The sequence below is a fragment of the Aulonocara stuartgranti genome, assembly GCF_965226115.1.
Source record: "Aulonocara stuartgranti genome assembly, chromosome: 17".
In the NCBI taxonomy this organism is placed as follows: Eukaryota; Metazoa; Chordata; class Actinopteri; order Cichliformes; family Cichlidae; genus Aulonocara; species Aulonocara stuartgranti.
The window spans coordinates 24,840,286-24,867,858 of NC_138953.1; the positions used below are offsets into that span (position 1 = coordinate 24,840,286).

General features: G+C 39.5%; 1 protein-coding gene and 1 long non-coding RNA gene across 7 annotated transcripts in view; one reads left to right on the forward strand and one right to left on the reverse strand.

The window, feature by feature from the left end:
- syt1a (synaptotagmin Ia) overlaps positions 1-27,573 on the reverse strand; it is a 233,323-nt gene that overhangs the window by 153,882 nt on the left and 51,868 nt on the right. For 4 of the 6 annotated variants that reach the window (XM_082510479.1, XM_082510484.1, XM_082510475.1 and 1 more), the window contains exon 2: positions 7,642-7,689. The gene's annotated coding sequence lies outside the window, so the exon portion shown is untranslated. Of the gene's footprint in view, positions 1-7,641; positions 7,690-8,765; positions 8,897-21,994; positions 22,016-27,573 lie in introns of those variants that run through there. The other 2 variants (XM_082510481.1, XM_082510480.1) reach the window with 2 other exon arrangements.
- LOC309692211 overlaps positions 5,171-27,573 on the forward strand; it is a 37,871-nt gene continuing 15,468 nt past the window's right edge. The window contains exons 1-2 of the long non-coding RNA XR_014272247.1: positions 5,171-5,865; positions 22,017-22,176. This is a non-coding gene — a long non-coding RNA (uncharacterized lncRNA). The remainder of the gene's footprint in view (positions 5,866-22,016; positions 22,177-27,573) is intronic.

Consider the following 27,573-nt stretch of genomic DNA (forward strand, 5'->3'; position numbering starts at 1 on the left):
TTGACCTATAGTGTAAGTTTTAAAAAATCATGTCGCTACCAAAAAAGGATTAGTTTTCAATGATGCTTCACATTTTTAATGAGCAACCTATCTGCCAGCTTATCTTTGGATCTTTTTTTAACAAATAAGGTTAAACCTAAATGAGATTTCCCAAGAGATTACCATTATCTTTATCACCATCTTTATAATCAAGCCAGTACCATGCACATCACTTTAATATGGTGGGATATGCAAAAAGCAATTATGTCAGCCTGTTGTGTTATTAAGATTCCATTTTAATCTCAGTAACAGGAGTAATAGTGTCTGCAACCATGCTAGCAGTTCTAAGTGCTGCTTTGAGCTAAATGCTCTCTTCAGCATGTTAACTAGCTCACAACTGATATTTGCTGATATTTATGAAGTACTATATTTACTGTGCTCACTATACTTACTAGTTAAAAACAAAAAATAACAACTGGGGTCAAGGAAATGTCATAACATTTCCCCCCCCCCAAAAAAAAAAAAAACTAACAGCGCTTTCTTACCAATTTGAAAATGTGGTAGATGTGTCTCCAGTGGATTTGATTAAATCTGCAGTAGGCCATTATCTACAAAAGTCTTGGCATATGAACGCACTTCACATATTTTTTTAAATATTTAAGGCTACGTTCACACTGCCAGCGAAAGCGCATCAAATCCGACTTTTTTGACCCTATGCGACCCAAATCCAATGATGGTATGACAGTGTGAACGGCACAAATCCGATATTTTCAAATCCAATCTGGGTCACTTTCGTATGTGGTACTGAATGCAATACATATCTGATGTTTTAGAAAGCGACTGCTGTTTGAACGGTCATGTCGCATTAAATCCGTTTTTTACGTCGCTGACACAAGACAGACGCCAATTATCAGCGCCGGAGAAGACATCGTGAACGCTTCCTGGCCATCCAGTGTAGATGTCAGTGAAACTGTTGGGAAGACAACGTTGAAGAAACGTGAACATTTTATTCGTACTGTATAATCTGCAGATTCTGACAGAAATCTGCAACTATCCTTTGAAGCAGCGCTCCTCTCTAAAACAGCAATAAGGATAATTATTAGGCCATATGTAAATAACAAAATAACTTTATAACTTAAAGCAAAATTGGGGAACGTAAACTCCGAAACAAGTCTTTATATTAACAGCCATCAGTCAAACAATACTGTTTGGTCTGAGTCTAAACAGAGCGCGTTGTGTGTGACGTCTTCTTTTGTGCATGCGGGCCGCTTTGAGGGTTCACGCTAGAGCGCGTTTGCTGTCACACTTTATTTGTAGTGTGAACAAGCAGACAAGAAAAATTGGATTTGATCAAAAAATCTGAATTGAGCATTAAGACCTGCAGTGTGAACGTAGCCATAGTTGCCGACTTCAGATTTCACACAGTACTCAATCACCACTCTCCAAAATCAAAATCCTCTGCTTAACTAATTGTAAAGACTTTTGTCCCCCTCTTCGTGCTACTTCATACACCTTAACTGATGCAGTCAGAGACCTGTGATTGGATTGGTCAGTCTATTATCACAGGTTAGACTTTCTAAAGTGCACAGAAGAAGAAGAATTGAATTTATTTTCACTGAGACTGGACAACTGAACTAGTCTATGTCGATTGTCACCTTTTCAATTGCATAATTTTTGTAGTTGTAATTTGCAAATGTCAGTAGTTTACCTCCTTGAGGTAAATATTCAACATCAACTAAATCAAAGAGAAGAATGATCAGCTGACTTGGGATACCTCTTGTTTCTTTGGTGTACTGATTTTAATACACTTGCCAACGCTAGTTCAGAGATTGCTTGAAATAAATTGCTGAAAGGAAGATGAATGTTTTGTCCAGCAATATCATAAACATGCTGACTACTCGAGCTTTAAGTTGCATTTAGTTTACTACAATATAAATATGTCCTTAGTAGGGACATTCCAAGCAATTAATTTACAGACTTATCTGACTTTTTGAACAAATAGTTCAAAAAGTTAGACAACAGCCAGTCAAAATAGATTGTCTATTGATCCTGAAAACAAACCAACTCAAACCCCAGTAAAATATGCAGAACTTAACTGGACATAGCGTTTTCAGTGGAGAAACATTTCGTCACTAATCCAAGTGACTTCTTCAGTCTCAGCTGACTGCAGGTTTCCCCGACTTTATAAACGGTACAGTTTCATGACTGAAACTAACACCACTGGATAACGATGGGCGGCGAGGTCAGTTTTTTGATCATCAACATTCAAATTGTCATGACCATTGACCAAAGTCCACTGATCAATGGCACCATTCATAGTTGGGGAATGGCTGCAATCACAGCATTGTAAGATCCTGAAAGATGTACCCTTAGGCCCCCTCCTCGATTCAGAGATGGTCGTTCCCTTTTCACGTAAATGGCCTCCTTTACTCCGCGCTCCATCCAGATCAACAGAATCAGCTTTTTGAGATTTCCCTAAATGGATGATTGAGCATGCATCAAGACTTAACTGAGAAAGTTCAGGTTGTGTTTTGTCACATATAAACTTTTAAGCTTGTTAGAATTCTATTGTATTTACGTGTATGTAAATCAGTAAATCATTGCACCCATTTTATATTTTCCTAGTAAAATATAAAGAGTTGAGTGGTGACTCAAGACTTTTGCACAGTACTGTAAGTGCATCCGCAAACTGTAAATAAAAACAACTGCAAATTACATAAATGTGACTCGTCTTTGGCTTACATGATTACCGTGCATCTACAAAGTGCTTCTGCTATTTTCCAAAACATCGCACTTTTAGCAGTTAGATGAGGGGAGGTGAACACATCAGCCACTTATTAGTTGTTAAAGTAATGTGAAATTTAAAATGGCTCAGCACACTGTTCTCTGCTTTCTGCACACTGAAAATGCCAGGAGGTTATACAGCCTTCTCGGTCAAACACTATAAAATATCTGCAAAATACTACACCAGCAAAAACTGCTCTGAAAACACCACCAAATTACTTTTTTTAACAATCCCAAAGATGTTCACTTTAAGTGAAGAAACAATGAATCACCTCTGAAACACTACGCTTTATCTTTGGAAGCCATTAAGGCTCGTCTTTCGTCATATGGGTAATTTGTCGAACACATTTCTGGTTATGTTGTTTTTATTTTGAAGCACACTGAACCTATGTGTTAGCCGTACTCTTTTTTTTCAGTGGCTGACGAACAATAAATGAGTTTAAAAGGGGAATAAGTGCGCTCATCCTTCTGTTACCCTCCGGCAAAACGTAGAGCCTGGGTAGACTAGGATTTAACCCAATCATATGGCATGAAGGATGATTAATATGCTTGCTAATGTGAGGCGGCTTAAACATCTCTGGATATGAGATCAGGTAAACAGCAGTGAACACCGGCAACTGGAGGTGGGAAGTGCACAGTCCATCAATCATGGTTGACAGCTGGGACAGACGCAGGAACTATCATCATCATCAGATAGGAGTGGGTGCTACACTGCTTCAAATCACAGTGCTAATTAGTGCTATCTGCAAATGTACACTTATGTATAGAGAAACTCAAGAGAATTATTCTGAATTATTCTGTATTAACTAATGTTTAGCAAGTCCAAATAAACTGTTTTACACTTCTTTTGAGCTCAATACTGAGCACAGCACTCCTTTTAATTTGCTACAGTTAGAACTGATGCTTTCATAGTGGAGGTAATGTAACATCTTGAGTGGCTACTAGCAACAAAGCAGGAATGATGACCGACTTCAAACCAAAAAGCCAAAATCAGAGACAGTAGTCAGGACTATCTATTAATATACAGTAGTACTCTCTCAAGGTTTACTGTCCTCAACTAACAGGTATGAGAAGATAGCAGAAAAAGTAATAAACCCTCACCACTCAAATTATGAATGTCCTTGATTAGGGCTGTGCGATATGACCAAAATCTCATATCCCGATATAAGAATTCTATCGTCCCGATAACGATATAAATCACAAAACTGTAACATTTTCTGTAAATTCTGTGAATCTCGGGCAGCTTGACTTGCGTGAAGTGTTTCCAGCTGTGCGTCATGTACCTGGAGTTGAGTGTTTTAACCGATGCATGAAACTATACATTTTTAGACATAAGTTGTAACGGCCGCCGTTTTCTTTGTGAGTATTTGTTACACGGCGTGCTGCGGGAAAAAGCCTGTTCTAAGGTTTGAGTCTAAAGTTTATTTTTTAGCACCTGGCGGCTCTATTTTACTTCTCATCTGTAAATAATCTGCTCTTTCACGTGATTCAGTTTATTTTGAAAAGTCTCAACAGGATCTTGAGCTTTATTGTGAAAGGTTTATGTGGTACATAAACAAGCGGACATGCGATGGTGATTGTTACCGTCGTTGTTGCTAACCACAACGCATAAAAACAGGCGCTTGTCCGTCTGTAGTGTGGTTATATTAAATATAAGAGAAACATAGAACTTTAAAAAATTAATATAGCCACTACAGTGACCATCAAAACGATGAAAAAATATTGCTGTAAACAGTTTATTTTGCAACACCACGAAACAAACGATAGACGTTTTTATATCGTCATCTGATATATATTGTTATATCGAACAGCCCTATCCTTGACTATATTCAGATTATTCCAGCCTCAGCAGGAGACCAGCCTCCACTTCATGAAAGCCACACAATTTGAACTAGAACAGATTACCACATGCCTTTTCCTAATTGGAGGCATACACAGTGTGTACTGGGCTACCTACACATCAAACCTACAGGAGCTGCCATAGAAGCCCAAGCCATGAAGCTCCCAGCACACAGTTTTTGTGCTGATGTTTGGAATTTCACAGCTACTGAGTTTTACACCAGGCTTATTACAGTTGAGGAAAATTAAACTACAAACTAAAACTGGATGAGAAAAAACATTGAAGTTTACTAAAATAAAAACAAAAACAAATGAACTCTAACTACCGTATTTTCCGCACTATAAGGCGCACTTAACATCCTTTAATTTTCTCAAAAATCGGCAGTGCGTCTTATAATCTGGTGCACCTTATCTATGAATTCTGGCTGTGTTTACTGACTGTAGCAATGGGAATTGCATTTACCTGTGTGTTCCGCCCGGAGTCTCTGCTTCTCACCTTCCGGTGTTACACTCTCAAGACTCCGGGCGGAACACACAGGTAAATGCAATTCCCATTGCTACACTGACCTCGAGATGATTTTATGTGGTACACAGCGCTCAAAAAAATCTGTCAAAAAATGTTTTAGTAGGACTTTGCTAAGCTACGAAGCTGCACCGCTTGATGAATTGTCTGAGCGTTACGGCTACCGTAGTCAGGAGCCTTGCGGCTCATAGTAATCTGGGTCCAAAACTCCGTCCACGTCAGGTCCCAAACAAACACTGTGTAAATTCTTTCATCTTTAATAAAATGATCAGTGTTGCTGCTTTACCAGGTGTATCAATTAAGTTAAACATCCAGGCATCCATGAAAACAGAATTTATTAAATTAAACGGAGTTAGAAGTTAGCAGGAAGTTAGTAGATAGTTAGCTCGCTGGTTTTGCTAGTTACCTTAACATGGTATATCATGTTCTGACTGAGAGATTTCTGGAAAAAAACAAAACGTACAGCTCTGCTATCACTTCCAACATGAATGTAGAGAGAAAGCTACACAATAGTGATGTTTGTAGGATTACTGAAGTTGGGCTAGATGGTAAATAATGCTGTGCTAGTGATCGCTAGTGACACCGCTATGTTAGCATACCAAAGCATAAAACTGAACCTGGAGAATGAACGCTAACCTTTTTCCACTTTTTTTGACAAATGCAATCGCCCGGAAAATTGCTGTAAACGGACCAAACTTCAGTAGGAAAGAACAACTGAGATAGTCCAGCCACAATATGAGGTTAGTCATTAATGTAAGATAAGATAACCTTTATTAGTCTCACACGTGGGAAATTTGTTACAGCAGAAAGTGGACAGTGCAAAGTTACATAGCAAAAAGTAGAAAAACACTGGAATAACATATACTGTTGTTCCTGCGTTTATAGAGCAGCTACCAGAGAATTCAACATTAATGAATTAATGGTATGGAAGTGGAGGAAGCAAGCGGAATGAGTTGAGTAAAGTTTGACTTTTCTGACTGATTTGTTTCGTTAAATGCGCTTTATAATGCGGTGCGCCTTATGTATGAACACAGACCCGTTTGTCGACAGTGCGCCTTATAATACCGTGTGCCTTATGGTCCCATAAATACGGTACAATGATTTTGCCAACTTGGAAAACTAACAAAATAAAAACAGAGGAAATATCATTAGATTGGAAGAAATGTCACCCAGTCACCTGATGCACTCTTTAAAGTGACCCATTCTTTCACAGATATGTGTAAAGACACACTGCAAGGCTATCTGCTCGATTTTACACACCTGAGGTAAGGTGGCTGAAAAAACTGAAACTGAGAGATTAAAAGGTGTGACCCAATACTTTTTTCCATATGGTATCCATATAGTATGTTGGCATTTGTGTAATTAATCTCACTGCCTGAAGGGAAGATAAACTTCAGTTTTTGGCCTGCTGTCATAGCAACATGAAGTAGTTACAAAAAAAACTCACTATTTCTTTGTGTTTATAGAGATAATTTGGCACCACAACTTTTGAAGTAGTGTATTTCATAAGAAAGCACATTTCAGGTCTGCAGCAGATATTCAGTACAGACCGAGCAGAGAGACACAAAAGTGTTATTGCCTAAACCTAAAAAAGTATTTTCTGTTTAAACCTAACAAATGAGTTTCTATATTCTAATCATAACTAGGTCATTTTAAATGTCACCAAGTAAAGTATTTTTTTAGTTATTGACATATTGAAAAACAATACAAATGTGTGATGTTTAGGACTTGAACTTGGGAGCAGCAAAACTATTCACTCCGCAAAAAATAGCACTTGAAAATCTAGTGTCTGGAGGCACAAACCAGTCGATTACAAGTCGTGACTATTTTCAAACTGTTGGGAGACTATGTTGTTATTTTAAGTGCAATAAGCAATTCTCTCTGCACTGTTCATGTTTGCTATTCATAGACAGGCTTTATGTACCTTTGTTGACCCCAGTATGTCGGTTTCTAAGATTCAATCCCAAAGCAGTTCTGCTTGATTGAATTGCTTGAAATATTTATCCAAACATTCAAGTAAAAGTCCGGCCTACTAAATAACGAATAAACAGAAAACACAAAAGCCAGTGGCGCTCATCCACCTGACTGGATGGCCACGCGGGTCCTTCTGATCACAGCTGACTTCACTTCATTGAATTAACACACAGCTTTCTGGGCTACAGGCTCAGGGGCCATGTTGGAGCCTCACTGGTGAATATTAGATTGCACGCCTCCAGATCTCATTAAAGGAGGCAACAGGACAATGTCTGCATCTCAAACGAGACCAGAGGCCATCAAGCATTCTGGCTCCCTGTTGGATTTACTGATTTGATTGATACTGTGTGCGTGCATCAGAGAATAACAGAGGGCAAGATGTCATTTTTGGTAAATATAATTAAGGCATTTTTATAAACTACACAATTGGTGGAAAATTGGAATTTGGGAGTGTATAGCATGGGGTAAAGGGCGTACACTAAAGGCCCTGTCCATTTATGAAATGACAGATCTGATGAAAAGCCTATTGGCCTGACACTTACAGTATCTTCAGTCAAAGACGTTCCTTCCTGTCTTCCACTTCCAGCTCACTGAAAAACAAATTTCACAGTGTCATTATAAAACAAAAATCTGCACTAACAGGAGATATGTAATCTGTGCTGACAAATACAGGGTAAGAGTAAAACCAATGTTTTTTAAATGGCTTGGGTAATCCCACCAGTATTTTTTTAAATGTAATGAAATGGGCCAAATGAAGGCATACAACTGAGGCTTCCCTGAAAATTAAATTAGTGGGTCACTGCAGGATTTTTTTAATAAAGATGTCCAGTATTAGCCACAGACTATTAGATAGTTTTAAATAAATACTACTTGTGCCCGAAGGCGGAGGTTTTATGGTGGTTAATTGCTAGTAGCCGCTAATTAATGTAGTTCATACTGTTAAATCTTTCAGTGTCCACTATTAACTTCAGTGAATAAGCTTAGAGGTGGTATGTTATGTCAGGCAATACGAGGAAATTAAAATACATGCTTTCAAATCCATCCTAACCACACTGTAGGACAAAGACAAGCTTTTTCCTCTTTCACTAAATGTAATATATGTATAAACATAACATACACACCTTTTTGTCAAACAGTATTTATATTTAAATTAACAGAAAGACATAACAGCTGCAGATGACTCAACAAAATTTAGTAAACATGGCTTGTAAACTTTCATTTTTAGCAGATTAGACCAGAGCGTATCCTGAATACGATGCTTTTAAATTATTATTATAATACCTCTAATTTCCTCCTACAGCAGTTTCCATTCTAAAATAAATGTATTTTTTTTTTTCATCCCAATTCTCATTTTGTCCTTCAGTTCCATAAGAAATAATTGGGTTTACCCTAATTTTGAACTCAATTAGCTTGGGTTTCAATCATTTTTTTTTTTTCAAATGTTGTGAAACTGATTTGTATCTTAACTTCAAACCTCTGTTTTAAAATGTTAATACATCTTACAATAATTGGTGACAGGCATCGGTGGTCTCATTTACAGGAAGCAGATGGCACATTGTGTAGCAGTGCAGCAGTAGCAAACAACACATGCTGGTACCCTTAAATAGGTTCAAAGGACAAACAAGCAATAGAAATCGTAACAAAAAGAAACCATAACTATTCATACCTTTCTCTACAGTTCTCAAAAATGAGAGTCTGACTACACTGGATACTCGTCACTGGATCTTTGAGGCTTATAATAAAAAGAGATGAGAGGAACATGTTTATACAACAGGTGCTTGTGTTTGATCCAGCCAAACATGCAAAACCAACACGGTATGTCAAACAAGAGGATAACTTGAGATTGTAGGAGGTACTTCCATGTGATATGCAGCCACTTGGTTATGTAGGTGGTCTCAATTTAATCCTTTTAATTTCATTTTCCAGAACCCCCACAAGCCCAGAATATACAAGATCAAAGCTGTACTGTACGCTGGCGTCATAGTGCTTCTTAACTGGCCCTGCAAGGATGGTGCTATTAAAGAGAAACTTGGGGATTGTTTTTTTTTTCAGTCAGGGAGCAGCGACCCTTAAGAAAGTTGAAGCATTGCCTAAAGGAAACATTCGTTTTGTACAAGGGTGGCAATATTGCACCATATCCAAAGGTGTAAAAACTCCATGCCATTAACAGGACTGGTAGAAAAAAAATAACAGCCTGGTCTGGTGGCAAAATGTGGAAGCACCTTCAGCATTTCTTGCATTTTCTTCCTTTGGCTTTTTTTTTTTCAATTTGGAAATAGACATGTCCAATAAAGCAAATCTACAGGTTGAATATTATCACCTCCAGAAACTTGTGAGAGATTATGTTGAATGTAATGAAGTAAGCTTTGTGAATGTAAAACAAGCTGCCAAATATATCCGAGTTAAGTAACTGGTACATATCAGCCACTAATTAGCAGCTGATATTTACCAGTAGACAGCAGGAGGGCTTTGAAAGCCAACTCTGTGCTTTTACTGAAAAGGTGTTTCATGAATGTGTAACAGACATGTGGGCTTGAAAAACACCTCACCATGTACCCACTGGGATACTTGGTCCCAAAATAGACTTCAAATGCCTGGGGAAACCAGTCAGCCTCACTGGCATTAGCATCCAGTAATCTAAGTGGAGAGGGCCTAAAGAAATGTCTATTTTTTATAGTGGAGAGGTCAAGAATAGGCCTTTTACAGTGAGTAATGTGCCTGAGGGTTCTGCTGCCAAATGTTAACAAAGAATGCGTAATTAATATCACTTAAATCATATCCTATCAAGTCAATGTCCTAATAATCAACATAGACAACTGCAGTTATAATCATTACCACAAAAGAAACTGATACAACAGAAGTAAACAAATGTAGCAGACAAGCTATGACTCAAGAAGACTTGATACACGTCACCAAAATGATTGGCCGAGTTTCTAAAGTACAGCGAGTAATGGCAGCCCTCTTGAAGCTAAAACAAATTTGGCATGATGGGACCTTTCATGTTTCATTATCCTAAAGGGGAAAAAAATCCTAAACTTCAGATCTGTGTGTTTTAGTCTATTTCACAGCTTTCAAAGCTATTGCACCATGCAGCTATCCCAACTTTCACTCTGTGCTCTCTATTCAAAGGACCCATCTCATGTTGTCCTGCCGCCACACTAATATCCACAGCAAACACCCATCCTGGGAGTCTGCGGGAGGGGAGTTCAAACATTTTTATCATGGCAGTTTCACTGCTTGTCTGTGGGCCAAAGCCTTGTGTCAAAGTGTCAGTGTCTTGATGTTACGTATGTCCTCAACATTGGCAAAAAACAATGCTGTCCGAAGAGTGTAGAAGCCTATTTAGAGTATATCGATGGTATTCTTCAGAAATTGCTCATGTTGGTGTCAGTTTCAGTAAACATCAGTGTTATTAGAACTGGAGACCAGTGCTGACATTTTCAAGCAAATTTATGCTAATTTCCTGGGGTTTTCCCCACACAGCTGGATCTGGAGTTTACAGAAAAACAGGAAAATATCCAGTGGGCGCACATTTCTCTGGGTGAAAATGCCTTGTTGATCCATGACTAGACTGATGGAGACTACATAGGAAGCTGATAAGAGAGCAAAAGCAGCTCAAATGAGCAAGCCAAGGTATGCAGAAGACGATCTCTCAAAGCACAACATCCTGGACTTTGAAACAGATAGTCTACAGCAGCAGAAGACCACATTGGGTGCCACTTCTGTCAGCTGAAATTGAGGCTTTTGTCACGGTGGGGATCGCTGGTGTGTTTGAGGTGTGGACCAAAAATGCAGACACGGGAGAAAAACAAAGTATAACAGAAAGTGAGCCGTTTATTTGAGCTGATGTCAAAACAAAAAAATAAGGCAAGGCAAACTGAAGAAAAACTAACCTGAAACCTAAACTGGCCAAAACTAAAACATGACATACACAGAAAATGAACGTGAACAGGCGCTTGAGGAGAGCCAAAACTCACAGAAACATGCAACCAGACAAACCAACACCGAATAAAGGACTTAAATACACAGAAGGCTAATGAGAGGATGGGGAACAGGTGGGAATACAGCTGGGAAAAATCAGACCTAACAAGACAAGGGGAAGCAAAACGAGACCCACTGCACACAGGACAGGGCCTTTCACAATAAAACAGGAAACGGCATTGAACGTAGACATGACAACACAAGCTTGACATAGAGACATGAAATACCTGAGGAGACATGGAACACATGTAGAGACTAAAGCACTGGCATAACAGAAAGTAAAACACAGAGGACAAGACAGACTATACAGAGGACAGGAAAAGACTCATAAATCACAGAGACATGGATGAGACAAAACCTAGAATAAAACTCAACTAAACCGTAACTAAATAATACCACAAGAACTTCTAACATAAGACAGTACAAAATACAAAACAAGCCCAAAATGCTGCGTTACAGACCCAGCCCCTGACAGCTTTTTTTTTTATTGCAACATTCGGATGGTAGGTTCATACTTTGTTAGAAACAACATGAAAGCATGGCTCCACACCATCACACCACCAATCAACTGATTGATATGTGTAATGGTGGACCATGTCTATCCCTTGATGACCACTGTATAACCATTTCCTGATGGTTGTTTCCTGCTTGATAACAAACCATGTCACTAAACTCAAATAATATCAACATGGTTTCTTGAACATGACAATGAGTTCAGTGTAGGTAAATGGCTTCCACAGATCTGTACCATGGATGTAAATCCGCAACAACTGTATGATGCTATCATATCTATATGGACCAGAATCACTAAGCATAGTTTCCAGGACCTAGTTGAATTTAAGCACCAAAAAGTAAAGCAGTTTTGATGTCAAGCCGGAGTCTGACCTGGTTTTAATGAATTGGGTGATGAGTGTATATTTACGAGTGTATTCTAGACCACAGAATAATGTAAAACTGAACCAAGGATGACCTGAAACCATCCAAATATCCTAAATAAAGAGACAGACCTCTTAAGTTAAATACCTTTAATCTAACTCGAGTAATTTAACAATGCTATTCCTCAAAGTGAGCGAGCAATACAGGCCCACTGGATGTAAGCTAGTTTTCATAGCTACTAAAATAAATACATAAACCAACCAGAAACTTTTAGGACTAGTCTAACCGCACAGATGAATATTGGAATTAAAATGTGTTTCTTGTGTTCCTCAATTTAGGAAACCTGCATTTTTTTTTTTGCAGAAATAGAATGAATCTTTTCAAGCCTTCATACCTACCAACACTACCAACCCATACAACAATGCATTTGATTCATAAAGTATTCTGAGTACTCCACTTTCTGCTAAACTGTGGTCAGTGTGTTCCATTTAAAAATGTCAATATATATTTTCATCATTTTTGCCAGTGTAGACTTGATAACTACAATGGCCAAATGAAAATATGCCGCCTTACATTTTTCAAGACGTATTAAAAATGTTGAAATTTACACACGAAAAATAATTATTATTAAAAATAATTATTCTGTTAATAATGTAAAACTTCAAACATTCAGACCCTGGCAGCAATTACAGCTCAGAGGAACTTTCTCGAATTCTTCCCAGCAGACCCTCTCAAGCTCCATCAGATTGGATATAAACCGTATGTCAACTGCGATTCTTCAGGCCTCTCCACAGATGTCCTGTGGGGTTTAACTCTGGGCTTTTTATGGGGCTACTCAAGGACAGAGACTTGTCTTCCAGCTACATTGTTGAGAAGAAAGGCATCTTGCCCTAAGCTGAGACTTTACACACTGTGGATAAGTCTGGCCTTTTCTTCAAGGGTGTTTCTATTTTGACTGCAGTGATCCTTCCTAGTTGTCTTCCACACTTATGCTTCCCAGCAGGGATGGTATTAGCCAGATGAACAGTGCCTGATGTAGGCTAGACACAGAGCTTGGAGTTCTGTCCAGAGAATTACATCTTTGTCTCTTCAGATGATTGACCAGAGTCCCTAAAAGTAATTTGACAAAATCAAAGTAGGCTTTAATAAGCCTTTTACTCAAAAGTGGCTTCTATCTACCTGCTCTTATGTGCACATTCCATGAAATTTGGCACAGGTTCCAGAAACATTAAGGCTAATTAAAGCACACACAGTGCAGCGCACATGATTATAACTAGGAAACCCACTGCAAAAGAGGTAAATACTTCCACAAATGAGGACTTTTTCCATTTAAATATATTTGCAGATCTTTGTAAAGCCTCATTTTCACTTAGTCATTATGGATTTGTTAAGAAGGGCAATTAATCTATTTAAAGGGAAACAACATTTTTCTTGGTAAAACATACACATGGCTTTCATTATTAACAGTTAAGACTATCTGGTGTCAATATAGTAGGGGAGTTCAAAGTACAGTACAATGCCAGGCAAGAGGCATAATCACCGAATTATTTTGCATGACTACTACATCCAGGTCTTCTGAGATTCAAACCTCTGTAGTTGAGATCAAGAGCTGGCCATCCCACTGCACATTTATCTGGTTACTCTGGACAACACATTAAATATTTCTCAGTGCAACACAAGAGAATACTTCAATACCCCTATGCAATAGGAGCAGCAGTCTCATAAAAACACACACACACAATCACACCATATTAAATCTAGGCTCATATTAGTGTTTAGATCTGAACATCTATTTAATAAGAAACCGGACGGACAAATGCTTAAGGAACAATGCCTACTTCTTTGTTTAGCTGAAGGGACACAAAGCCAATATCCTGTATGGAGATATTACTCCTGAGAAACAGGAGGCTTTGCCATTCTCCAAATCAAGCTCTCTGTGCAGTTTGAAGGATGGATGGAGCAGGTTCGATTGTTTCTCTGAAGTTGGTCGTTTCCTTCCCACTAGACTGGCAGCCTTGAGAACAACCAGCTTCGAGGCCCACTTGAATTTGGCTCAAAGAATCTGGCAGACGTGCAGCAATGAGGCTGTTAGCAAGCAGTGAAAAGATGAATACACTTCTATCTTGCCAAAACCTTTGCACGGGGGCACTTGTATTTTTATGGGATGTAATGGGACCGCCGTATGACTCTGTCTGGTACACCCCGTTTTTTTCAGCTGTTTGCATACTGATGCCTTGTTTTCTGTTTAGAGTGGCATCTGGAGTTTACACCTCCTCTCTCTTCTCCAGTAAGATTAATTATGCAAACTAGGACACAATGTTTTTGTTTGTGGTGATGTTCTTGTTATGGATAGTGAGGTAAAAAGCACAATTTTGCCAACATGCAATGTGGGTACGCAAAGATATCTACAACGGCCATAGATTATCCTGTATTATAGGATAATCCAGGCTTTTGGTGCCTTTTACAAGTAGAATGGAGGTTACTGTGAAATAAATAAAAAAAAAACAGGATTTTTTAGTGTTAATGAACAGACACACAATTGTAGCTCTCACTAAAGTATTTATCAATTAAGGCTGAAAACAGATATCTCGAGCAGTGAAGGTCACTGCACTCAGCTGCTGCTGGATATTATTATGTGTATGATTTTAATGGATTTTCATAATTATAAACGGGTATCTAAAAAGCAAATTAGCATATTCAATTAATCTTTGCATTCCTATCAAGGCTTTTTTCACTCTGTGGTGTTAGTGTTTATGTTTCGTCTCTTTTGACACTCAAAAATGGCCCCGTCAGGCTGACTGCCGCACATCCATTCTACTCCGCCTGTGTCTGTTGATGCTGTGGAAGAATAATTAAATGTTTTGTTTGCTTTGTTTTCTTTCCTTTTTTGTGTAAAGGAGAAAGGATGGGTCTCTGCTGTCAGTTATTGTATGATCTGGTGCTCCAGCCAGGCCGGGCCCGTCAGTCAACATTTCTCTCTCTTGACATGAAAACATTTGATAATCATGCTGCTACAGATGCCAGAGAGGAGTATAAAAAAAATTTAAATAACCTGGTATGCCTTGCCTGCTAATTACACTGCCTGAGATTTCTCTTTGTCATCACGCTAAATCGCATGACATCTAACAATGGTATTGCATTTTTGCCAATTTACAAAGCTGGAAAAAAAACAACAAAGAAAAAATAACAGTGAAAACTAAACTAAAAGTACAGTCTGTATGCTAGAAAAACATGAATATGTGATTGGATTATATATGCAACAGGCGTGCCTAGTGTAGCCCATCTGTGGCTCTGGTGTGATTGCGTTAAAAGGAGAACATAAGCTGATGAAACAAGACTTGCTGCTTTGATTATAGAAATAAATTAAACATATGTTTACACTTTGAACCACTACAGGCTTGTTAATGCTCAGTTGTAGGTGTAGGTGGAACACTGTCAATATAGAAAAGTCTAAATCTCCAAGTAGCCAAACCTCAAGTGCTATTTGATCCTGTTTGATCAGTAAAACAAAACACACTTACTTAGCAGCACTATTATATATAAAAAGTTTCCCCCAAGACATCAGAGCCAGCAAACAGCTGTAACCTTGGAGCCAACAGACAGCCTCCGGACTGGACATTGTTAAAATGTGAGCACTCAGAAGTACACTTATTAAGGACTGGGTAAATAAAGGGAAATATTTTTGTCTTGCATTAATGAAATAAGATAAGATAAGATAAGATAAGATAAGATAAGATAAGATAAGATAACCTTTATTAGTCCCACACGTGGGAAATTTGTTTTGTCACAGCAGGAAGTGGACAGTGCAAAAGTTATGACGCAAAAATTAGAATACAATAAGAATAAATACAGTACACAGCTGTACAGAATAGAATAAAATAATATACTATATACAGTAGAATAAAATAGAATAAAAATATACAATAAGATAAAAATAGAATACGAATGCTATATACAACTGAGTAAAAATACAACGATGCCAGAAAAGATTATTGCACTTAGTGTTATTGCACATGTGTGGATGTGTGTGTTTGTTCAGTTAAAGTCTTTGTTGTGGAGTCTGACAGCAGTGGGGAGGAAAGACCTGCGAAATCTCTCCGTCCCACACCGTGGGTGCCGCAGTCTCCCACTGAAGGAGCTGCTCAGTGCTGTCACAGTCTGCTGCATGGGGTGGGAGACGTTGTCCAACAGGGATGACAGCTTAGCCGCCATTCTCCTGTCACTCACCACCTCCACTGGGTCCAGAGGGCATCCTAGAACAGAGCTGGCCCTTCGGATCACCCTGTTCAGTCTCTTCCTGTCCCCAGCAGAGATGCTGCCGCCCCAGCAGACCACACCATAAAAGATAGCAGAAGCCACCACAGAGTCATAGAAGGTCTTCAGGAGTGGGCCCTCCACTCCAAACGACCTGAGTCTCCGCAGCAGGTACAACCTGCTCTGCCCTTTCCTGTAGAGGGCGTCTGAGTTATGAGTCCAGTCCAGTCTGTTGTTCAGATGAACACCAAGGTACCTGTAGCTGTCCACAGCCTCAATGTCCATACCCTGGATGTTCAGTGGTTGCAGTGGAGAATGCTTGTGCCTGCGGAAGTCTACCACCAGCTCCTTGGTTTTACTGGCGTTGATCTGGAGGTAGTTCAGCTGGCACCAGTCCACAAAGTCTTGAGTCAGTCCTCTGTACTCCTTGTCGTCCCCATCAGTGATGAGGCCGACTATTGCAGAGTCATCAGAGAACTTCTGCAGGAAGCACTGGGTGGAATTGTGGGAGAAGTCTGCAGTGTAGATGGTGAAGAGGAACGGAGCCAGAACCGTTCCCTGTGGGGCCCCCGTACTGCAGACGACCCTGTCCGACACACAGCCCTGAGTCCTCACATACTGTGGTCGGTCGGTGAGGTAGTCCAAAATCCAGGTAGTGAGGTGATGGTCCACTCCAGAGTTCTCCAGCTTGTCCTTCAGAACCGAGGGAAGAATAGTGTTGAAGGCACTGGAGAAATCAAAGAACATGATTCTCACAGTGCTTCCAGCGGTCTCCAGGTGAGCGAGGGAACGATGTAGGAGGTGAATGACGGCATCATCCGCTCCAATGCCAGGCTGGTAGGCAAACTGAAGTGGGTCCAGTGATGAGCTTGTTAGGCGCCGAAGCTGAGCCAGGACCAACCGCTCCAGGGTCTTCATCAGGTGGGATGTCAGAGCCACCGGCCTGTAGCTGTTGAGGTCCTTGGGGCGTGAAGTCTTTGGCACTGGTACAACACAGGAGGTTTTCCAGAGCTGTGGGACTCTTCCCAACCTCAGGCTCAGGTTGAAGAGGTGCTCCATCACCCCACACAGTTGGTCCGCGCAGGACCTGACGACCCTCGAGCTGATGCCATCTGGGCCCGCTGCCTTCTTGCCATTAATCCTCCTCAGTTCCCTCCTAACCTGGGTGGTTGAGAGAGACAGGCTGGAGCCTTGTGTTGAGTGTGTATTGGATGCTGTTGTTGGGGGTGGGGAGGAGTGAGCAGGGTGAATAGAGGAGGTGTGATAGTCTGGTTGAGTGCCACAAAGAACTTCAGTACCTGGGCAGAAAATGCCCTTGAAGCTGGCACTCAAATCAGATAGCATAATAACATTCAGATGGTCTCCCTGCATGATGATGACACAGCACTTGCAATCCCTGCGTCTCCTGTGCTTTGCCCTTGAATGATTAAGTCCTTACCCTTTGCATTTGCATTATGTTTTTCCACATTATATAAAGGGATGGGGGTTCAGCCACCTGATACACGTGACTATTTCCCAGTACACGAGTTGAAATGAGTTGAGAGGTAAGCAGACTTTGCATAAGTTGATGTGTTATTAGAGGAGACAACCATGACCATTTTGTGGCATGCTGCCAGCCTCACTGGTAACCTCTCTTCTAAGAATGGACCCAGTTTGAGGCACACATCCATCAAACGCTGTTGTATTTGGAGCAGAACCTCTTCGGCCAAGCCGTTCGAGGCAATGCTCTTAGGATTAAACCTAGATGAATAACAAAATTCTGTAAGAGACGACCTGTCTTTGTGCATTAGAAAGATGCATTACTGTCTGAGATACACAATCTTAAGAGACAAACCGGTTTGCCAACGCACAGTTTTATAGGTTCACAGAAAACGAGCCAATCTAGAAAGTAAATCAGACTCTCTTTGAAATCCCCCTCCTGTCTGCTTACAGTTGATCAGGACTCAATCCTCTCATGTAACACACTGAATGACAGCACTCCGTCTGCACTCTGGATGATACTACAATCAAACTGCATTATCTGGCTTCTACAGGTGAAGGGCAGGGATAGCTCAGTAGGTAGAGTGGTGGCCCCATGATCGGAAGGTCGGGGGTTCGACTCCACTGAACGGCTACCCTGAGGTACCCCTGAGCAAGGTACCGTCCCTACACACTGCTCCCCGGGCGCTGCATTAGTGGCTGCCCACTGCTTCACTGGGTGAATGGGTTAAATGCAGAGGAACTATTTCCCTATGGGGACTAACACATACAGGTGTGAAGCAAATGTGGATTATTTGCCAATAAGGCTAATTTGAGTCACATTTGGCTCATCTCACAGATCTCTGTGGCGATCATGATGATAGGGTCTCCTTCACTTTTCAATCTTTGTTAAAAGGGATAATACAAGGTATAATTTCAGTCATTACAATTCTGGGAAGAATACCAGTGTCACATATTTTAATTATAAATACATACAACCAACTATTATGTCCACCCCTCAGGACACCATCACCTGGTGTGAGTGCACATGCAGTCATTACAGGGTGAAAAAAAACACAGTTCTGTCCAGGATATATTTATATCAGCGTGTTGTTGTTGCAGGCAAAGACACGTGGGGTGAGGTGTTATGCATGTATAGGTATGTGTGTATATTGTCAGCTTCATGTCCAGCATGAGTTCTTCCCATCATCCATGTTACTGCATCAAAGACATGGCACTGGGGCTTCAAGATGGTGGCTAATTTAGAATGCAACATAATTAAATCTTGGCAGAGGAGAACAAGCTTTCTGATGTTAATGTGAAAACGGGTATTGTTCGTGCATGCAGATGGCACATGAATAGCTTGTTGAGAAGAAAAGAAAAAGATCTCAGCGAGTAGCAGTCTTTTTGCCAATGCTGACTTTACTAGCCCTGTTTTAACTGTTGCTAGGAAACACTCATTAGCGTGCTCGACTGATGGAGTCGAAGAGAGGGACGGGACGTATGAACTCAAAGTTAGACTTTAGCTAAGAGGCAATTATCTCTCTTCAGGCACAGCGTAGAAATGAATGCGAAAGGCTGACATAAAACACTGATAACACAAACTTTAGATCAGATGTTTAATGCAGCAATCATGCTGATGTAATATGATATTATATGCACTACATACACTTTTTATAGTGCATGTATATTCTGTTTAAGTCATATTAAAACATTTTAAGTCATAATTTAATCTCAGCTACAAGAGTCTTTTATCTAAAGCAGCCCTTTATTATGGCCATGTTTTTATTTCTAATTACCTCTGCCAGATATAAGCAGTCGTGTTATTAAGTATCATCCTGATGCCCCCCCCCCCATCTTTGCTTTAAAACTATACTAAGATGACCATTGACTCACGATAAATCAAAAAATTAGGAAGATTTGTAACAATTGGTCAAAATGTAACAATCCTTATTTAAAGAGAGCATCAATGGAAATGCAGCTACCCACTGCACCCATGGTGTCACAGCTTTGCTAAGCTAACACAAAATATATGAACAAAATTACTTGGTCACACCTGTTAATCTTTTAATTTGGGTATTTTCAGTCCCATTGCAGTATCCCATTGTGTGGTACTTCGATAGGATTCCACTATTACAACAAGTTAGTTTGCGAAATTTCTTCCCCTGCAGATATTACATGTAAGCGGTATTATTGCAGTAGAGTCACATCAACTCGTGGCAGACGAGTGACGTTACAGAGCAGGGTCGCTGAGTGATGAAGTGCATAGTGCATAAGCGTTGCCAGTGCCCTGATAACTGTAGACCTCCTCTGCATTAAGTTCAGAAAGGGAACAGGAGCTTCACAGAATCAGCAGGTTAGAAGTTAGAAGTAAAATCTTTGCCTGTGCTTTAAATGCTGACAGTCAAAGAAAATCCCAGAGTTAGAAAAAAACAAGGCTTCACACCATTGACACCAAAACCTGGATTTTTCCTTCCGAGGTTTCAGATTGCTTAAAGATTTTTCTGCCTTCACACTCTTGTAGCTGTTCAAAATGCCTTGATGCTATCTGAGAAGGGCAATATCAAAATGATAACGAACAATATAAAAGATCCAGATAAATGGATCCAGATAAGATCACTAAGAGGGAAAAAAAAGTTACATAAAAAACTATGGAATTAGCATGCACTAAAATTGCTTTATTGGGCCATAAACTGGTGTTTTTGTCTTTAGATAACAACTACTGCTACTTTACTCCTTCAGAGCCATTTCATTACCAACAAAAAGAAACCACCAACTGGGAGTTTGTGATAAGCACAACTCATTCTCACTCAAAATAGACTAACACACATGCACTAGATCTTATTTAAATATAATACACTTGCAGTGATGCTTAGATATTCTTTCATTTTGAGAGCAGAGGGAAGAAAATAGCCAATAATCCTTAAAGCGTATGATTGCCCTTGCTACTGTGGGTGCATGTGTTTGATCTCAGACACATATCCAGGGCCAGTTCATTAGTTTCACATTGAGTGGTAGGTATTCTGCAGTTAAGAGAGTAGAAGAAATCCAATTTTGTGCTGGACCTTCTCACCAATTCTTTCTTTAGGAATCTTTGAGGTGGGGCATCTAATGAGCTTCCATGAACTTTGTTTCCACACCAGACAATATGCCTCAACATTGATCTCACCTCTCCATCATGCACATGCCTGAAAAACTGTTGAAATCTGCTCAGTAGAACTTTTCTTCCTTTAACTAAAAAAATAACACACACAAAGAAATATGCACTCCATATTTTATATGCATTTTCCATCAATGCCATATTGTCTTGATGTCAAGCGTATCAAATCCACTCTTTCCTCCCGCTAAAGTTGATTAACTGAACACTTGAAAGTGAATAATGCAAAACAGACTGTTGAGCTTTTCATACTAAAACAGCAACATGTTTTCCGAGTCACAGACTGCAGGCTTATTGTCACTGAGGTCGATCTCTGTGGCCCTGAGTAACCTACATGCTTTTTTGGCCCTCTGTCAGAATTTAAATGGATAAACAAAGGTCCTTTTGTATGTCAGGACATTGGGACAAAACCACACAGCCACACACACGCACATAAACTTCATCATCCAGCAGCCACATAGATCTTTTTTTTTTTTTAATCAAGTTTGTTTGATGAGAGCATGCTTTGACTGGGACATAAAGCTGGCAGCAAAGGACGGGAGAATTGAATTAGTCTCGCTGTAGACAATACAGTAAACCTCTGCAGAGATTTGTTCCTCAGAAAGCACTGACCATTTTCCATCCTGAGCATTGTAGATGGAGATTAAAGTTTACTGTTGTGAGCAAAATATGGGACTTTTCAAAATAAAATCACCTGTCAGTGTACATATACACATAAAAAATTATCGTAAGAGGTTGTCCTTATATAATTTAGAGTAAAAAAGAGAGAGAGACAGAAAATGATTTGGTGCTGCCTGGCAGTTACACTGATTACCATCTCCAGCTCACCCAAGTCATTCCGAGCGCCATCCAACCTGTAAATCAATGTAAATCAGTTTGCATTTGCCCTAACGACTGCATAACCGTTTCACTGCATTACTGCATATGTTATAAAACACAGTTTTCACCATCACCTAAAAACAAAGGGCTAGATGTCTGCAAGAAAGCATACAGACTGGCTGGGATTATTTCTTGGGTGAAGACTATAGTAAAGACAACATAAGCGATTCTTATTTTCACAGCAGGGACATTGAAATGATGAAAAGGGCAAACACTCGCCACACTATGACCATATTTTAGACTTTTGTGTAGTATTTCTTCAAGCGTAATAGCAGTTAAATGTGACAAACCTATTTCCTTTTCCATATGGAGATCTGGGTGAAACCAGCGGGGTGCATTCAGATTCTGGCTGTGGACCATCACAAAGGCAAACTCAGTATTCTGTGAGTCAAGCTATTTGGACCTTTTATGCCCTTTTATGTTTCGTCAAGAACCAGAGCACAATGCTGGGCAGATCAAAATGGACAAAACGGTAAGGGTTCCTGACAGCTTCATCCATACACTTTTTTTTTTAAAGAAAGATAAAAATGGTCACGCAAATACAGTTACAGTTTAATGGGACACAATCACAGTTAGCACAGCATAGTTTTAGAAGTTTTAAAAGGTCAGTTCTGTGAGCTTGCAGGTCACCAGTAGAGATGGCACGATACCACTTTTTTATGTCCGATACTGATACCGATATCATAAATTTGGATATCTGCCGATACCGATATGAATCCGATATAGTGTGTTTTTTAATCAATAAAACATTTTTTTAATATCTTGCTCCATTTTGTATAAGTTTATACTCAAGTTTAAATAAATAACAACACTAAAGCTATTCTGTTATACCTGTATGTAAAAAATACACTGCGCCCAAAATATTTCATAGTTCAGCAACACTGATCAATCTAATAAACTTAAACCTACTCCATCCTCCCTATTCTGGTATTTTAAAGAGTACTTAGCAGACATTATAAGCAACCTAACTAATAGGGTTGCAAACTCCCAGCAAAAAAAAAATAGGGAACCACCCTCCACCTCATGATGCTTAATCGATGTAATCAAATTTAATTTGATGCAGGGGGAAAAATGCACAGAAATAAATTATTTTTCAAGAATAATTAAATAGATTCAACATCTTTCTTCAACAGAATTGCAGACTGCACAGATGGTATCTTCCCAAAGGAAAAAGTACTATAGCTTACTAGGGTATATTAGACTTAATAGTTAATATATACAGTAATGGACTTCTATATATTTTACATCAGATTAAAACTTTGGGTGTAAGATTCGGATAATTTTTTATTAAAAGCTGGACATTTTAAATGAGAATAAGAAAGAAAAGTATGTCTTTGTGCCCCCTTTTCCCTGTTCATGCCCTATCGGCCCCCCTGGCTAAACTTTGCTAGATCCGCCCCTGCACAGTTACCAGCCGTCAGCTACGTAGAAAAAGATCCTGGTCTAGAAAGTAATATTAAATAAATTCTAACAACAGCTTATCAAGCTTAATAGTGCTGCTGTTGTTCAGCCGCTGGTTTCCTCTTTCTGGTGAGAAGTGGGCCAAAAACTAAAAAGAGAGACGGACTCGCGACAGAAAAGCCGATCAGCTGATCATTGATCAGTTTCACGATTGAAGTAGCAGCAGGAGAGAGAGAGAGAGAGGCAGTCGCTCCATATATCTGTTGTTAAGCTTAACGTGGGAATGCTTTACAAACATTCAGATGAACTTACACACTTGCTTTACTTCTCTCTGGGAAAACTTCCTCCGAGATGAAATGCTGGTTTGGTAGCGAGGCTACAAATACACACAGCCGCTCTATCACGTGATGCATACTGCTGCGATGTGCTACGGTTATGAGCCGAGTTACGCCGTGTAGCAAGTTTTGTGAGGGGCTTTTTTGATATTTAATGGATGGATTACATTTTTTATTTCTCACCGATATTCCATCCAGTAATTTGGGTCAGTATCGGACCGATACGTAATATCGGATCGGTCCATCTCTAGTCACCAGCCTTTCTCGAGCTGATGAAAATGGCACACTCCCACAAAAAATTCAATGTATATATGTACACTACTGCTTAAGTAGTGTCACTCTGAATTGTTCATGCTTTTAAAAGAAAAGTGATTTTATTCGTTTTTAAAAATTTGGAATTATACAAATATCTCTGACTATGTGGATGTTTCTTATATTGAAACCTCCTACGCAACCGAACTTGAACAAGGCGCTTGGCACACTGGTACTTAGCTTCAGATATGATGATACTACACATTATGATGTCATTATGCTGCTCAGTAATCATGTAGCAATGAGCTAAAATGACCTGTTTTAATGGCTATAATGTCTAATTTATATCCACAAAACTTCAGTTACAGTATGCATGATGTACTGTATCAAGACACCGTCAGGTTGCCTAGCTACCACCTAGCACCAGCCAAAAAGGGCCTGTTTGTAGTATGTATGGACCTACAACATCATATAAAAGCATTGCATTGCATTTCATCACTTTTCAACAGCACAAACAGGACAAACATTACTATGCCAGGGGGATGGACAGGTAATATTAATGGTAGGAGAGGAAACACATTTGGCTAGCTGACTGTCTTGAGCATCAGTCCCCATTGATTTGAGCTGATATAAAACAACATTTCTACAGAGACCTCTCTCTACGTTTGCTCAAAGAAATGAAGGCTTTCCTACAAGCATGTGCACATATACTAACTACTCTCTAAAAGTGAAAATTTTTTCCCATTTTCTTTTAGAAAATTCCTGTAAATACCCCTCATTTCTCAGCACAAGAATGCTTTTTTCCTGAGAAGGGTATTTCTGAATGCAGGCTTATATCCACCTACTTGGATTTGCCAATTCATAAAAGACCTATGATTAATTATTAAATTTTTCACTAATTGTGCTTTAGAAAACTTCTGCTCAATTTCATGTTATATCATGTGTAAATAAGGACCTTTCCAGATACTAATCTTTCTAAAAGTACGTTTGAGAGTAGTGTGGTTACAGCCGGAACAATCAATCATCTGACGCACCAAAATAACAAAGTAAAGAGAAAGGTGCAGTACGTCTGATGACCGAAGCCCTCTTCGTCTCTCTATGACGCAGCTCGGGTCTTCCTAATCAGTTGTTTTTATTCTGGCAGAAGGGACTGTACCTCCCCTGCTTGTGTCCATTATCCATAATTAGCAGAGAAGAGGGCTGCAGATGAGACAGAGAGGCTACATTAGTGCAGCTTCTCTGTTTTAATTTGAGCAGACTTGAATACGTATTAAGTAACAAACCTTTAGATTTTTTTAAGCATCGACATTTATGAGGGCTGTGAATTATGAGCCACATGCTGCTTTTGCTACAAATTAAATGCTAATTTGACCTATAGATTTGATCAAGAATGTATTGTCGCAGTGCCTCTGAATGCAACACATTCTGAACTTTGCAAAACAACATTGCAAATAATCAAACCAGTAAAATAAAGAGGAGCGTATCCAGCACAGTTAAGTTCAACCTCTGATGGCACACTAATTAGCTACTGAGTCGATAGTTTTGCTAAACATCAATAGTCTTATTGTGGATAGTGACATTCGGAGACATCAAATCAGCTGTGTGGTTCCTGCAAGCTTTAACAGCTTGAATATGCTTCACTCAGGGGTGTGGACTCTGGAAGAGCTGAACTGTTTTTCATTATAAACTCACAAAGGGTTTCAGGCTTCGATATGAATTTGAGCTTCAAGTTGCAGCAAGCTAGGGCAGTGTAGAATCTATTTTTCAAGAGGGACACTGAGTGTAAGTGATTGCTTTAGAGGAATACTCCAGCAGTTCTTACAGAGAGAGATGAGTAGATTCATGTCATCTTTGTGTATTCTGCACATTCATAGTAGAGGTCTACACAAGCCTGAATCCATGATTGAATTGCTATCATGTCTATTCACATTACTGCAGGTGAAAAATGTGTTTTGGGGGAAAGATGCATACCAAGAACTGTGAAGTGGAGAGAGGAAAAAAAACATTTGCATCACTCCCTCTATCACTTTATCATTAATGTATCATGCTTCTGCCACAGTCTGCCACAAGTCAGAATTTAAAGCCACACCTGTACACATATCTGCAGAAATAAGCCTTGAAGCCATTCCAGATGACAGAAAAGACCATTTAGACTGATAATGACTAAAAGAATAAGACTGTGGTGGAAATGAGCTTCTTCTAAAAGGTGACTGGATTCTTACTGGAGGAAATGGAGGAGTTTAGTGTAGAACTCCACATTGATGAGATGGTTCGGACATCTGCTTAGAATGCTTCTCAGATTCCTGTAAGATAAGAAGGTAGCATGTACTCTGGGGCAAAACCAGGAGACGACAGAAGGATTATCTCTCTCAGCTGGGTTGGAAACGCCTTAGTGTTCTCCCTGATGAGCTGGAGAACGTAGCGGGGGAGAGAGAGGGGTCTGGGCCTCTTTGCTTAGACTGCTGCCCCCTAATCCTGAACCCAGAAAGCAGCAGAAAAATGTGTGCAGATGATCATAACACCTACACTTCTATCTCTGCAAAAAGCTCCACTACCTTCTAACTTCCACACCTTTATCAGGCACAGGCTGTCTATGGCTCCTGCATTATTTCACAGTAGGAAACTGAACACATGATAGAAGCTGTGCAAGCTTTTTTCTTTAGGTACTAGCTTTGTGTCATTTTTTTCCTCTGTAGTAATTTTACATTTCATTCATTACTTTTTATGCAGTCACACTAATATTTGCTTGTTACAAATTCCCAAAGTACTTGCCTCAGAGGACACAATCGGGACACTATACACAATTTTCCTTCTGTGTTTGTTTTAACCAGTGAGAACCTTCTGTTGTCAGTTCTGAGACAACATTAACCTAGTTTGGTTAAAAAAGTTCTCAAAAATCCAGCAACTGCCTTTTTAATGATGTTGATACAAATGCAGGACTTCTAAGATCGTGTGTGTGGTCAGTAAGATCATCTAATCAATTTCTAATCTATTTGATCATATGCAGGTTTAAATTCATAATGCGACATTTTAAAAATGACTTAAGCATGCTTAAGGGTTAAAGTCAGTCACTAATCTGTCTAGTACATCTCTATCTGGAGTGCTAAGGCTAATCTTGTTCTGTAAAACTCTTGGCTGCCGTGGTCTTTGCAGCCACCTTTGATTTCTCCTCCTTTGTGCCTTTGAGTCCAGCGTTTAGTCCAGTGATACTGTATGAGGTACCGAGGCTCCTCAGGAACACCGTGATAGTAACAGTTCACTCACATAACAAAGGGTATAAAGTAAATCTTTACTTCTTGGTTTGTTAACACAGATTTCTTTCAATGTTCTCAGAATATATAGTTTTCAATGATAACTGTAATAAATATACCACAGTATCATATTTATGCAGACAAATGCAGTCTTTAATAGAGACCATATACATTTAAATTGAGTTGGCCAACCGAAAGTCTATATAAGAAGATTTTCGTGGATAAATATATACATCTTCATTTTTAAATCAACATTGCTTTCATTTTTGTAGGTTCAACTTTAGCTTTTGTCGTGCATATAATGAATGTCAGTCAATATTTTATTCCTGGATGTCCATTTTCTCCTTTTAATCAAAAAATAATGTCCAAAGGAAATGCCAAAATGAGGACTGTAATTTCCTAGCGCCACACTACATTCATTATCAGTGCTTGGTAAACAAAGCCTTCCATTGTTGCCATGCTCAGCCTCAGCCCACAACTTGAGAACTGATCCTATTCTATTTGCATTTCAGCATATTATGAGAAGCAATTACCAACACTATAACAGCCCTCTCTCGTAAAATTATGTATTGATTACTAATTAGTGCCTAATGAAAATGCAACCAGCCATTGTTCAGGAAGTTAAATTAC